The following is a 13,026-nucleotide window of genomic DNA, read 5'->3' on the forward strand; positions in this document are numbered from 1 at the left end:
GCTTACCCTTCGGCTCGAGAAAGGGAGGGAGGTAGGTAAGAAGGAAGGGAGAGATGGAGGGAAAGAGGAAAGAAGAGGGCTAGGATGAGAGGGAGGAGAAAAAGAGATAAGAAGGAAGGAAGGAAACAACGAGAAAAGGCAAGAGAAGAAAGGGAAAGAAGATAATGAATGAGGGAAGGATTGGGAAGGTCGGAAGGAAGGAGGGAGGAAGGGAGAGAAGGAATTAAGAAAGGGAAGTGAGAGAAGAAAGGAGAAGGGAGGAGACAAGTGATGATTGAATGAGGTGAAGACAGAAGAAAACAGGGGGAGATAGGGATAAAAATGGAGATAAGTGATATTAATTAATGAAGATGAGAGAGAGTAGTACCAGCTGGGTAATTAAAGAACCCGGTCCATTTATTCCACGGTTTCTCTCTCTCTCTCTCGCCTGGCTAGTCGGCTTATCGGATAGTCGGCGTGAGTTGGTCGGTTTGAGTCGGTTGAGATAGTGCTTGGACTGAAAAGGAAAAACAAAATATTTCACCGAGTCAGTAAAGTAGTCAGTCCGTTAGACAAGATTTGACATTCCCGAGAACAACGCTGACATGCAAGACTCGTGTCAGCCGCCAGTTGTCAGCAGGAGGTCATCATTTACACAGGGTCTATTCAGTCCTTATGTGTGTGTGTCAGCATGGTTAAACTCTCTCTCTCTCTCTCTCTCTCTCTCTCTCTCTCTCTCTCTCTCTCCCTCTCTCTCTCTCTCTCTCTCTCTCTCTCTCTCTCTCTCACAGTAGATCGTCATTCTCTTTACTTTGATGTCCCTCTTTCGTGTTTAGCTTCCCCGTATGAAGATTATGGTCAAGGTTGTGATGGGAAACATACTTAACTAGTAAAAGGGGCAACATATTTTATTGGTAAGATGAGAAACATTATTAGTGAGATGAGAAATATTTCTGGTAAGGTGAGAAACATTATTAGTGAGATGAGAAATATTATTGGTAAGGTGAGAAACATTATTAGTGAGATGAGAAATATTATTGGTAAGGTGAGAAACATACATAAGTCGTCATTAGACCAGACATTCGAGACGTCATTAAATATTTCACCAATAAAAAAAAAATTCCTTCCCCCTTCCCTCACAGCTATATTAATAAGCGTCTATTGTGATTTTTATAAAGACTATATGTTGAATTAATATATTTAAGTAAGAATTATCTGTATATATTGTGGAAAATTAAGTAAACAGTGGAATAAAACTATACATGTAAATAATACATGTTATATATCGAGTAACAGTTATATATAGGAGGTAATTAAAAAATAGGTAAGGGAATTTAATTTTATGTAGGGTTTTAAATTGAAGTAAAAATTATAAATAGCTTACAATTTTTTAAAGAAAGGAAGCTGGTTTGATAATTGTGAAAAAAAAATGCGTTTGATTGTAATGTGACGTAAAAAAAATGTGTTGGCGGAAAATGAATTCGAATAAATGAGGCTAAAAAGAACGTAATGTGTATTTGATTTTGGTCGCAGAGTGAAAGAGGAATTAAAAGAAAAAAAAAGGAAAAGTGATAATTAACTTTGTGTGCTACCTTGAGTAAAGATTGTGTATAGGTGAATTAATGAGGACAGGAATACAGGTGAGTGAACTCTTGACCCTTGTACACCTTGTTAGAGCTTCCAGGAATGGGTGGTGGTGAGGGTTGAAGGAGGGGGGTTGGTGGTGGGTGGAGGGGGGGGGGTTGAGAACGACTGTATGTTTCCTCCTGTAGGTTCGTGTATATGTCAGTACCTGTGTCCATCCATCCGTGCTTTCAGGATTTATTAAGGCGATAAGTCGAAGAAGTAATAATGAATTTTAATTTAGAACTTAAAAATAATAATAATAATAATAATAATCTCAGGTGAGTTTAGTAATCCGCGTTTTATTTCATCTCACTAAAATAATGTCTCTCTCTCTCTTCACTGTAAATTGTTGATAACTTAAGTGTATTTACTCACCGAGAACTCACGCCTAAACGACCCTAAATGTTGATGCTCACTCATAACAACCATTATAACATCAACAACACGTTATTCAGAGTTATGGCCCCATGGTCTTGTTGTATGACGGGGATGTGGGGAGGTGGGGGGCTGTTGGGGTGATGAGATGAGGGGTAGTGAGGGTGAAGTCGAGAGATGGGTGGTAGGGGTGGGATTTAATTACTCTGCCTTAATGCTGATTACAGGGGTCAGAGGGCAGTGAGGTCAGGGGTAGCTTAAGCCCCTAACACATGTTAAGGGTAAGTTTTTATCACGCCTGGAGGAGGGGGAAAAGGAGGTGGGAGGAGGAAATGGGAGGGAGAGGGAGGAGAAGGAAAGGGAGAGGGGAGGAGAAGGAAAGGGAGAGGGGAGGAGGCAAAGGGAGAGGGGAGGAGAAGGAAAGGAGAGGGGAGGAGAAGGAAAGGGAGAGGGGAGGAGAAGGGAAAGGGAGAGAGGAAAAAGGGAGAAGGAATGAATGAAAAGGTAACAGGGAGATGATAGGGGTAGGGGAGGATGAAGTTAGAGGTAAGGGAGGAGGAGGAGGAGAAGGACGAAGAAGGGAGTGTAGGGGTAAGGAGGAGGGAGGGGGGGTGGGTAAGGAGGAGGAAGGAGGTGGGCGTGGTATGAGGAGGAAGGAGGGTGGGCGTGGGGTAAGGAGGGAGGAGGAGGGTGTGGGGAGGGGGGGTTGTATGTCAGACGACCACACAACAAAGTAAAAAAAAATAATGAGGACTTTTCTTTTAACTTCTCTGGTTTAATTTACTGCATCGGGCGAGACTGAAATACCTGAATGAATTTTTGTTCCTCTTTCATGGATTTCGTTCACATACTCCACATGCCTCTGCCTGTCTTTGTGTCTGTGTGTCTGCCTGTCTGTCTGTCTTCCTGTCTGTTTCTCGGTCTTCGTGTTTGTGTATCTCTCTGTCTTTGTCTGTAGGTGTATCTCTCTCTCTCTCTCTCTCTCTCTCTCTCTCTCTCTCTCTCTCTCTCTCTCTCATTATTGTCATCATTTCATCTTATTCCAGAAATTCCTCCACGAGTCTCTCATCTTGCAACAATATAAATAACGGATAAATAATAACCGACTACCCATTACGGTATCATTTATACAACCTGCAATATGCAACCCAACAGAAATTGTACAGTGCCTTTTGCAGGAGTAAATAGTGAAGATCTGGTAAGCTCCCAATTAGTATGTGGAAATCGAATTGTTGTGTCGTTATGATTGTTGTGAATTGTTATGTATGTTAGTGGTGGGGAATACTGAAGTGTTTGTTGTGGTAACCGTGGGAGTATTGTTGATGGTGGTGGTGGTGGTTGTTGTTGTTGTTGTTGTTGTTGTTGTTGTTGTTGTTGTTGTTGTTGTTGTAACAGAAGGGGATGGAGAAGAGAAAGTAGAAAAAGAAAAAAAGAAAGTGAAGTTAGAAGAAGAGAAAAACTAGATAACAGCAAGAATAGTAGTAACAGCAGTGAAGAGAGAGAGAGAGAGAGAGAGAGAGAGAGAGAGAGAGAGAGAGAGAGAGAGAGAGAGAGATGCAATTAAGAATCAGTAGTGAGGAGAAAGAGCGATAAGGGTGTAATTAACTAGAGGAAGGGAAGAAGAAGAAGAAGAAGAAGAAGAAGAAGAAGAACAAGAACAAGAACAAGAACAAGAGAGAAGTAATTGATAAGAGAAAGACGAAAATGAGAGAGAGAGAGAGAGAGAGAGAGAGATTGATGTGAGGAAGGGAAGGATGATGATGGAACAAGGAGGAAATTGAATGAAAGGTGACATACGACTTTACCAGATAGGAAATTCATTTTTAGATAGAAGAATGAACTGAAAAAATAACAGAATGAAGTTAATGAAATAAGGAAATAATGAATGAAGATCAACATACCCATTAAGAGATAAACAGACAGACAGACACAAACTAAAGAAAACAGAGGGAAACACACTAGCACATGAAAAGAAAGACAATCAGACTGACAGGCAGATACTAAGAAAACACACACACACACACACACACACACACACACACACACACACACTTTCTGAATGAATGACCCCTTAAAGAAAATGACAATAACAGACGTGTCTAATTGAATTCCCCCTTTGATTAGGAAAAACAACAGACGCTGAGTAGTATCATGAAAGGTAGGACAATGAGAGAGAGAGAGAGAGAGAGAGAGAGAGGAATGGGGCGAATTTGCAGTGGTATATATAATGAAGTAACGATTCCCCAGCTCCGGTTGACAGAGAGTAGTCGAGCGTTAAATTTGTCCTTCACTGTCTGGCTACGTCGAGAATGGGGAGGAAGGAGAGGATATGGACCGGAAGGATAGGAAATGGGGAGGAGGGAAAGAGTTGCCATGGAGAGAGAGGAGAGGGAAGTGGTTGTCATGGAGGGAGGGGAGAGGGAAAGAGTTGCCATGGAGAGAGAGGAGAGGGAAGTGGTTGTCATGGAGGGAGGGGAGAGGGAAAGAGTTGCCATGGAGAGAGAGGAGAGGGAAGTGGTTGTCATGGAGGGAGGGGAGAGGGAAAGAGTTGCCATGGAGAGAGAGGAGAGGGAAGTGGTTGTCATGGAGGGAGGGGAGAGGGAATTTGTTGCCATGGAGGGAAGGAGGGGGGTAATAGTAGACGTAGAAGGGAGAGACACTCACTGAGATAAACGAGAGACATAAAGTATGAGAGAAGAGAGGAGGTAGGATGGACATGAGAAGGAGGAGGGAGAAGGAGAAACACAGGGTGATAAAAGTGAGAGATAAAGAATATAGAGAAGGAAGGAGAAGGAAGAGATTTAATTAATTTTGAAATGGGTGATAGAAAACAATGGTATAGAGAGAGAGAGAGAGAGAGAGAGAGAGAGAGAGAGAGAGAGAGAGAGAGAGAGAGAGCAAATAAAATAGAATAGTAATTAATAGATCTCAAGAAAAGAAAACATCCGGATCAAGTCACATATCCGGCCGAGGACTAAACCTTGTGGATCAAAGCTGACAAATCCGGCTCTGTAGTGTATACATCTGGCTCCGAGGCTGTTAATATATCCGGCTTCAAGGCTCACAAATCTAGATGAATTCCTCCCTCCTCTCCCCAAATTGACATCCGGCTCCAAGGCTCACAAATTCAGATGATGTACTCTGTCCTCCAAGTTTGTCATATCCGGCTCAGGGGGTTAACATGTCTGGCCCGCTTGAGGCAATTAGCGTCGGAAACAAAGTGTCTCACCCGCCCCCAACTAACAACAGGTTAAAGCCGGGTTGTCCTCGCAAAGTACGCTTTAGAGCCTGGGCCCTCCCGTCACTCACAGTTAGATTTGAGTGACATTATTGAGTAACGAGTTATGAGTGTGGTATTATTGAGTGACGAGGTGTGAGTGACAGCAACGAGCATAATAACAAAGAGTAAAGTCACTCACTACTCTTCCATGCGACAGATCATACCAACTCTTGCACCAGGGAAACACACGGGACCGTAAGTGGAGTAGAGACGATGACCTGACTCACCTTGACTGTACCGCCGTCATGAGTCGGGCGAGAAACTGATCTGGAAAGTGTGCCCATGACCGCCCTCTCAATGTTTACCTCCCCCATTACTTGATTGAGTCGCACCACACACACACACACACACACACACACACACACACACACACACACACATACACCTTCCTCCATCACCACACCGCGTCATACCACTCCTTCCACACCACTCCACACCTGCTACTGTGCCCACCTCCTCCCCACCACACACCTGCTGCACCCACCCTCCTCCCTCACCACACCCTGCACCCACCTCCCCACCACACACCTGCACCACCCACCCTCCTCCCTCACCACACACCTGCACCACCCACCCTCCTCCCTCACCACACACCTGCACCACCCACCCTCCTCCCTCACCACGCACCTCCAACGCCCTCACTCCCTAGTATCCTATTCCTCCCACCCAACACACCCAAAACATTACTCCCAGGGCCACGGTAAAGTGATCTAGTCTTGCCGTTTCAAGGAGCCATACAAATAAATATATCTACTTACGATGCTATTTTCCTCTGTCCTCTTCTCCTCCTCCTCTTCCTCATTTCCTCTTCCTTCATCATTCTCCCCTCTACCCTTTCCCCTACCTTCTCCCCCCCCCCATTCCTCCCTCATTCCCCCTACTCTCTTGCTCTCTCTTCTCCCGTCTTCTCATCACTCCCTCCTCATTCTCCCTTCCTCCCTTCTCCACTCACTCTGGCATGATTGTCACTTTCTGTGTTAAATAATTTCTCCTCTACGTAAATTATTTGATGGCTTAAAAGCAAACGTCGAACTGAAATTATGTCGCCTTTCATGTTTATCAGTACTCGTTATATAAGCCGGGTCTAGATCCTCCAGCGTTTCCGTATACTGTAGCGGGTTGATATGCTATAAGAGGTGTATATACTAAAGTTAATACCTTAGATCTTTTGCCTCTCTAGAAACATGGATGATGCAGAGGATAGTTCGCTGCCTTAAAGGTCTCGTACTATTAACTGCTTGGAGAGGTTATTTTTAGAGGGGTCAGGAAAGGTCACACGATCAGAGGGGTCAGGAAAGGTCACACGATCAGAGGGGTCAGAACGGATACATGGACAGACACAAAGACAGAAAGATTGACGGATATCCCGGTCTGGAAGGAGAAGAAGAACAAGACGGGGAACAGAAGAAGAAGAAGAAGGAGGAACAACAAAAGAAGAAGAAGGAGGAACAACAAAAGAAGAAGAAGGAGGAACAAAAGAAGAAGAAGAAGAAGAAGAAGAAGAATAAGAAGAAGAAGAAGAATTGTACCAGCCATCACGACATTTATTTACTCAACTCGCCCACCAATTTACGTCTCCGGAACTAGCCTGGACGAGTCCAATTTCCGGAACCAGCCGATTAATTAATTAGTAGGAGAGAGAGACCGGCTGTTGGCTTTTGAAGACCAACCGGATGGCTTCTCTACTGGTCCTCGTTATCCGGTCACGAATATCCGGCATGATTGTGTCGAAAATCTGACGACGGATTCGGATAAGAGAGTAAAGGAGTATTAGATGGTCACATTAACTTGTCCTTTTAAAGTGTAAGTAAGATTTAAGTATATCCGTATAAACCCATTATAAGTCAAGTCGCCTCCTAGTAAAAGTATAAGTGTAAAACCGAAAGAAAACTGTGAAAAAAAAATAATAAGACGCCCGAAAAAAATATATTAGTTGTGATGAAAGGAAACGAGAATAATAAAACGACTCTTCCATTTCTCACTCCGGAGGTGGAACAATATCTGATTGGTGACCTCGCGATGACCCCCCGTTGATCTGCTCCACCATTCATCATCCTGCACCGGTCGGGAGGTCTTGGGTCCTGCAGGAGAGGGTGCCGGGGGGGGGAGGTGGGTAGTAGAGGTGAGAGGTCATGTAGAATTTTTGACCTGAGTGTGGAGTCAGGTAGGATTCTGGCTCTTCTTGTTGGGTCAGGTAGGATATTTGACATTATGGTGGGATCAGAAAGAAACTTAAGAAAGGATTGCCTCCCTGTCAGTGTGAGGGGGGGGGGCTGGTAGGATCATCTTGAAGGATTCTCGCCTTAATAGTGGAGTCAAGGAGGATCTTACTGTCCGATGATGGAGTTTAGGAGGAGGATGCAGGAGGCCATTGGTTCGTAATGTCGTAGGATTGATGGCTTGAGAGTACAGGCTGTCCAACCGATAAGGCAGGCAGGCAGGCTCTCTCGATGTCTTTGGTAACATCGAAAAAGAAAACACAAAGGTAATTTTCCCCTCGTTTTCTTCATTACCTTCAATAAAAAAGACTAAGTATAGCCCTTCCACTTTCTCTATTTATGACCCCCCAAAAAGGTAACAAAATTAGAAAATAACAGGTAAAGAAAAAATAGTGAACTAAAATAGTAATTTGTCCTCTCTTAGGCTAATGAGTTCCTCGAAAATTGACTTAATATTTTTCATTTTTTTTAATTCTGGTTTGGTTGTTTTGGACAGAGGGTCGATCGTTATAAAGTTTTCAGAATTAGTGAGTTGGCTAAAAAGTCTACTGAAAAAGTTTGATAAATGAGAGAGAGAGAGAGAGAGAGAGAGAGAGAGAGAGAGAGTTAAAACAAGAAAAAAATAATACAAGAATAACGAAAACAAGAAAAATCAAGAATAAGGAAAATAAAAAAAAAATTCCAAAACAAAAACTAAAAGAAAAAGTTGAATAAAAGACAGAGAGACGAAAGAGAGGAGAAGATAAAGAAGAATAATAGATAATAGACAATAGACCTTAGCTTGACTCCAGTAATACACAGAGAGAAACAGTTACAGTATTTATAAAGGGATTGACTGACCCTACACCACTCATTCCTGGACTTAATGACTTGCTGTACCTGCAAAGAGAAGAGGGAAATACGGTGTTAATAGATAGATAGATAATAGATAGATAGATAGATAGATAACACTGGTAGATTGACAGATAGACAGGCAATTAGATAGTTAAACAGATAGACAGATTGACCGACGGGTGGAAAGACAACTAGACACTCAAGCATACAGATAAATAGATTGACAGACACACATTTAACCAGACAGGTAGACACACACACACACACACACACACACACACACACACACACACACACACACACAGAAAGGAGCTCGTGACCTTACATGTATTTTAGAAATGAAATAATTCAGTAATTTATATGACGTTAATTGTTGTATGTGTGCTTTGCTCCCAGTTAATGACAGCAAAATGGTGGTGTTGAGTATTCTGTTGTGGTCATTTTTATCTCTTAATTCACGTTTATATAGGATACAGTTTAGGAATGAATAAATTTGTGTATTTTTTTTTAACCTGGAGTTGTGTATTTACCTGTATTTACCTGTAGCTGTATTTGTATCTGTACCTGTATTTATACCTGTATTTGTATCTGTACCTGTTGTTGTATCTGTACCTGTAGTTACATTTGTATCTTTAATTGCATCTGCACCTGTACCTCGTATACCTACACTAATTACCCTTCACCTGTACCTTTTATACCTGTTAACCTTTAACCTATACGCCACAACTCTACGCTTACCAATTGTTTATGAATTAGCAAAATTAACTTGAAATTCACCTCAGGGTCAAGCAGGATTTTGTCTCTCATTTTCCTCTTTCCTCCATTTACTAAAACGAAAAAAATCAATTATACATTAACTCAACTCTCCCCTGGTTTGGAATCCCTGCATGAAGTGTTGTCGGAACTGTACCAAACACAGTCCTCGCCTCGTTCTCAATTCATGAGTGTGAGGCTGGAGATAGCATATGGAGAGAGTTATGTGTGTGTGTGAGAGAGAGAGAGAGAGAGAGAGCGAGAGGTATTTGTGTGTTAGGGTAAATATAGAAACTACTTGACTCTCTCTCTCTCTCTCTCTTCATGCATTGCTCTAGCTTTTAACCTAACATTATACAGCTAAGCATATGATTTTTTAGGGGAGGGGAGGGGGGGGCGGAGGGATGTTTGACCCCGCAAAATCCTTAAGAAAAAAAAATTAGCAGAATAAAAATAAATAATTACGCTTGGATTCCATAAAACTTAGACACCCCAGCTTGTTTTATCTGAAGATGGCCCACCCTAATGCTATCTTGATGGTTAGGTTAGGTTAGGGTGGTTAATCTTCAGGTGAAATAAGCTTAGGCGTGTAATCTTCAGGTGAAATAAGCTCAGGCGTTTAATCTCCAGGTGATCTTCAAGGTGTATTGAATCAAGGTAAAAGCCTGTCAAATTGGAGATGAGTTGGCCCAGATGTGAAGGACTGGCGGCTAATTGTTCATTATTGACAAGAAGAATAAGAGAAAGATGGAGGTAACATAATCCCTACCCTTTTACCCCCCTTCTCTATCTCCCTACTCACCTTTCCTACCCCCCTACCCACCTTTCCTACCTCCCTACCTCCTTTCCTACCTCCCTACCTCCTTTCCCACTTCAGTACCTTCTTTCCTACCTCCCTACCACCTTTCCTACCCCCTACCCACCTTTCCTACCTTTCTACCACCTTTCCTACCCCCCCTACCCACCTTTCCTACCTCCCTACCTCCTTTCCTCCTTGCCTTTCCCCTTTCTTACCTCCCTACCTCCTTCTCTATATCTCCTCATTCCATCTTCCTGGCCTCCACTCCCCTTTCTTTCTCCTTGCCTTCCCCCTTTCCTACCTCCCTTACTTTCTCCTACCTCCCTATACACCCTTACCTATCTCCCTATACACCCTTACCTACCTCCCTACCCCCTTTCCTTTTTGTCCCTCTCCCCAGCCGGCACAAGCTTCGGTGAGACGTAAATAATATAAGAAAAACTCCTCCTATTCGGCCACGTCAAGGAAAACATATAAATGTGTAGGTATTGTGTTTTACGTGAAGGACTGAGCCTCTGTTATATTGTGCGAGGCATTCCATTCCGCCAGAGCCTCGATCTTTTCTTTCCGTTTTGCCCTTGATAGCTATGTACTCGAAATCCTGCCCACGTCTTGCCCTTGATAGTTGTACTCGAAATCCTGCCCTTTTCATACCCCGAATAACTATTTCACGTTTTGCCCACATATAACCCATATTTTACCCACAACTTACCTACATCTTGCCCACATCTTACCAGCGTCTTATCCACAACTTACCTATATCTAGCTCCTTTCTTGCCCACATCTGACCCATGACAGCTGCCGGCGGCCCGTTGTGCTTACTATGGGAAACAAGAGCCCCAGAATGTCTACCCTCTGACAGTAAGACTATTGATGATCCTGAGAGAGAGAGAGAGAGAGAGAGAGAGAGAGAGAGAGAGAGAGAGAGAGAGAGAGAGAGAGAGGCGCCACTCAACTCGGCCAGCAAAAATGAAAGATAGAATTCTCTTATGTATTTTATTCACTACTTTTTTTTCCCTCCAGGGTCACAGTTGGACGTTCACACAGTGTCAACCAGACAGTTACCGATATGAAGGGGTGGTCATGTAGGGCTGGCCTGTGTTCCAGGAAAGATGAGGGAGGTGTGGGGGGGAAGGAGAGGGTGGAGAGGGTGTAGGATTTGTTTATGTTCCAGTGGGTGGTGAGGGGGTGAAGGGACAGTAATGAGGGGGTGGAGGAAAGACGATGGGAGGGGGAGTAAGCGTAAGAAGGGGTAATGAGTGGGGTTGGAGAGGTGAGGGATGGGGATGAGAGTGAGGAGAAGAGGAAGAACGGAAGGGAGTGAGAGGAAAAGAGAGTGTAAGGGGAGGAGAAGAGGGGGTGAGGGAGGATTGGGGAGGGAAGGGAGGGAGTGAGGGGTGAGGGGAGAGAGTGAGGGGTGAGGGGAGGCGAACAACAATATTGCATAGATACGCATATTTTCGTTCGGCTTTTGTTTATATATAAATTTATTCCCCTTTCTCTCTTCTCTGTCTGTTATACAATTTTTCTATTTACTTGTTTATCTGTATGTATTTATCTCTCTTTTACTGTCATTTGATTAATATATCGCTCTGTCTATCTGTCTGTCTATTAGTATTTCTCCATATATTATCTATTTGTCAGTCTACAGTATCTATCCAATTGTTTAACACACACACACACGCACACACACACACGCACACACACACACACACACAATACAGGAGTTACACTACAGGAAAAAAATGTACCAAAAATACAGCCCCACATGCGAGGCCAACCATGGAAAATACATAACGCTACTGCAGTTCCCTCACCCTCCCCACCTTCTGACACATCCATGGCTGAGTTGTCGAGAGAGAGAGAGAGAGAGAGAGAGAGAGAGAGAGAGAGAGAGAGAGAGAGGCGGTCTGTGCCTCTGCCTGATATCTAGTGTTATTGGGAGCCAGTGGGCGAGGTACCGTATACAGTAGTCTTCCTCCCTTGTGAGCAGAATACAACCTAACTTAACCTAACCATACTTAGCTTGCATTGCATCATCATCACCCATACATGTGAAGATAATAATGCTTGTTGTAGGCCTATTAAAAGCATTCAAGCGATCTCCAAGAAAATTCATAAGGTAATTTTTAATTTTTTCTGAAACACCTTGTATTTTTTTTTTGCGCTACTGCTAACAGGATATATCTGGGGGTGCACAATAAACTAGGTGCTACTGTCCTTACTGAAAAATATATATATTTCAAATTTCATGGTAGTCTATTCCCTACGATCAGGAGTATTATTGTGTAATATTTTGACATGTTATGTATTTGACTGTAATCCCCCCCCCCCTCTGTATACTGTATTTTTGTTACCCGTGACTCATGTATACAATGACACAAAAAGTCTATGTATATTTCAAGGATATATATCAGTGTGTTATGTTGGTGGGTTGAGTGTGTCTGTCTGGCTTAGGGTGTCTTTGTGTTGTGGCTTAATTTCCTCTGTGTCACAAAGCCTATTCAACACAGTCATACAGGTGTACTTGTTTTTGTTTATTTGTTGGTCTTAACGTTATAGAAATTAGTGCATTGTGGTTAAATTGTCTCTTTATTTATGTAACGTAATATTGACTGTTTACATAGATGTGAGTCAACGTTACTGCCGGAAATCGGTGTGTGTGTGTGGGGGAGGGGGGGGGGGTAATGTGGATACGACACTGTTTGCTAAGACTTAGTTGTATTTGTGTAGTTTTCATATATCAATGATTTTTTACCGTATGTATCTTGTAATGTAGTTGTAATTTCAAAGTCACTGTGTCAGATTAATGAGACATACTTGTGTTGAAAATAATCCCTTCTGAGTTTTGGTATTATTTGACAAACAGGTTGAAATTTATCGCCTTTTTATGTTGAGAAGCAATATTTTACAACGGGTAAATTATAGCGTAAAATAATGATCCTGGTACACGAATATAGATGTGTGGGGTGTGTTAGCTGTGTGAAATACGATGTTAAGAACAGAGTAGTTCAGGGGATAGAGTAGGCGGTGTCATGCAAGCCCAGGTGAATGGTGGACAGGTTAGTGTTCAGTATGTTAAGAGCCTTCAGGGGGTGGTATTTATAACCACCGCTGCTATATGACAGGGATATTAAGAATGAGTGAAAATTATTAATTAA

The sequence above is a fragment of the Homarus americanus genome, unplaced genomic scaffold (assembly GCF_018991925.1).
Source record: "Homarus americanus isolate GMGI-L3 unplaced genomic scaffold, GMGI_Hamer_2.0 scaffold25483, whole genome shotgun sequence".
NCBI lineage: Eukaryota > Metazoa > Arthropoda > Malacostraca > Decapoda > Nephropidae > Homarus > Homarus americanus.